General features: G+C 25.7%; 1 long non-coding RNA gene across 1 annotated transcript; it reads right to left on the bottom strand.

Moving 5' to 3' along the window:
• Positions 1-284: 284 nt before the first annotated feature.
• LOC113787267 (uncharacterized) lies at positions 285-894 on the bottom strand. The gene is made up of 2 exons (XR_003473777.2): positions 682-894; positions 285-511 (listed from the first exon to the last, which is right to left on the bottom strand). It is a non-coding gene; the product is annotated as an uncharacterized lncRNA (long non-coding RNA).
• Between the last annotated feature and the right edge of the window lie 2,039 nt (positions 895-2,933).

The raw sequence follows: 2,933 nt of genomic DNA, 5'->3' as shown, positions 1-2,933 counted from the left end.
AAATCCTAAGTTCCTTCTCTCCTTCGTCTTCCTCCATTGTTAAGAGACACAACAATCTTCTAATTTAAACAATAAAAAATCGAGCTTTATATAACCCCGTAACTCTCTCCAATTGAGTATATTTAAAATGAAGAGGTCTTTTGTCGCATAAATTTCAATACATAATCAATTTTTACAAAACTAAACAAAAATTCCATCTAAACTCACCAACAAATTGCAAAATTATCACATCACTAATAGCTTATCTATCTTTCATATATAATAGCATTAATAAATCATGATAGTTTAAAAAATTCTGACTTGTAATTATTATTTTTTTACATTTATCGACTAATACAATGTCCTAACTTCTCAAATAATAAAATTTATTGAAGGAGTTACATTTTTCGAAGGAATTTATTTCATACATATTCATTTTCAACTTAATAACCATAATAGCTGCAGTCACAAACATTCGAGCTGCACGTTCCAATACGAGGACAACATGGACATTGAGAATCATATTCGCAGGCTGCAAGAAATGTTGTGAGGTTATACAAGAATACATAAGATTCATTGAAATTAGATGAAATATTATGTATAAGATAAAGAAGTAAATTAAAAAAGATAATAGCATACACAAACTTATTAGCTACACAAACTTAAAAGTTAAAGTAAATTATGAAGAAAAAAAACTCTTACCACTGACTTGAGATGCAAATAGAATTAGAAAAAGAAAGGAAATAATAGCATACACAAACTTGTGAATTTTAGTCATATTTGATCACATGTGCATGTTACAAAAGAAATCCGTTTGATCCATTTTAATAAGAAAAAAATCGTGATCTATGCCTACATCAATTAATTAGTTTTTGACTCTTCTAGAGTTTCAAAAACATTTCCACATATAAAAAACAATTATTAGTGTGTTTTAAGTACACTAATATTGGATGGTGTTTGTCTCTTAAACTCACTAGATTGATCATATAATTTTATTCTCACATACAACTATTGTTGGACAGTTGTGTTCATTCTTCTTCATACCAATCTATCATTATAATTTTTTAATTTCTTTTTAGCCTTTCATGATAAATATGGGCAAAAATGCAAAAGAGCAATAATTTTATTGAACAATGGTAAAAAATTTCTAAGCATAAAGAATCAATGCGATTTCGGTGAGGACATATTTATGAATTAATTGATGATCTTAATATGTTTTATAAGGGCAGAGAAATTTAAAGGTCCATTTCAGTTAATATATAATCACGGTCAAGGGTGACTCTGAGATTAAAATGAACATATTATTGTTTTTGTTAATGAACAAACTAATTAATCTATTTTATTAGAGATGTATGATCCAAGAACATAGAATTACCTTATAAATATGTTTCTTGCTAATGGTCCTAAGGATATTCATGATAGACAATTTTCGTCTTTGTAAATATCTTCTTAATATATGTTAATGTTGTTGTGATTATTTTTCCAGTATTTGATTTGATGTGATAGTTTTAGACATATATATTTGATTTGAACTAATAGATAATATAAATTGCTAATATTATTATATTTAACTATTTTAATTGTTTTTCTAAAATTAATATTTTTATCGAGAATAAAATTTTGGTGATTTGACATGTGTATCTATTGATAATTTTTTTATATTTTTATGTACATATGATGAAATAATAAATGTACATACACAATTATATTTTAATTATTTTTAATTATTATTTTATTTTAATTATTTTTAATTATTATTTTATTTTAATTATTTTAATTTAAAAATATCAAACTTAAATATAGATTATCTGATCAAGTTCAAATAATTATCAATGTCAAATGCATCAATCGCAACGGCACACACAACTTCATCTTCACAACTTCTCTTGGTCGATTACAGTTTCGTTTTGCGATAAACAACTCATTCTCCTCTCTAGATTCAACTGAATTAAATTAAATTCAAATTTAAAATGTCATAATTTTTCTAACACACGTTTTCTAACAACATTTAAAGGAACTTTCGATATTTTTTTGTAAGGATTCATACTTTGGAGGCATTGGAGATTATGTGCAAGTTTTTGAAAACTAAACACTTGAACATTTCACTCTTGAAACCAAGAAGTGAAGATTCATTTCTTTCTTTTTTTTATTGTGTAATTTTATTTTCTTATTGTTACAATTAAATTTGTTATTTTTATTCATAAATTATTATTCTTAATATTTTTCGTTAACTGGCTATTATAAAAATGAATATAGGAATTATTTTACTATTGAAAAATAATTAGTACCATGTGATAAATTGGATAACTTTCATATTTTGAATAATAAGCTAGATCACCTAAGTAATTACTGTTCATTGTTATAGAAAATAGATTTTGAGTCATGGTATTGATCTTAATTTAATATGTTAATATGATGTAACTGTAATAATTTGATAGTTAAAATAGTGATTCAATATTTACATGGTGCAACCGAGTGACTCAAAATCCTAATCATTATTTCTCATAATCCATGAGGAGACAAACTTTCTTACCACTATTATTACTTGAACGATTTGAGGCAACCATGTCACAAAGAATTCATTGTCAACAAACCATCTTTTCAAACTTGCTCACAAGCCTAAACCTCTTGATGATAATGAAGAAAACACTATGGGTGATGAAAATACTATGGAGGATGATGATTCAATAAACAATTTGTATGAGACCAATGAAACTTTCTATGTGAAAAATTCCCACGGCATGCACCAATAGGATCATTCTTGTCACGACTGGAAAACTAAACGCTGTGACCAGCGCACAAGCTATACTCCTAGCTTGGCAAAGCTAACAACTAACTTAACAATTAAGAAAATAAATAGTTCTAAATAACCATTTCTAAATATATATATATATATATATATATATATATATATATATATATATATAATTTCTCTCAAAATATAGACAGAGACT

This window comes from Cicer arietinum, chromosome 6 (assembly GCF_000331145.2).
Source record: "Cicer arietinum cultivar CDC Frontier isolate Library 1 chromosome 6, Cicar.CDCFrontier_v2.0, whole genome shotgun sequence".
Taxonomy (NCBI): Eukaryota; Viridiplantae; Streptophyta; class Magnoliopsida; order Fabales; family Fabaceae; genus Cicer; species Cicer arietinum.
This window is presented reverse-complemented; position numbering and strand designations above follow the sequence as displayed.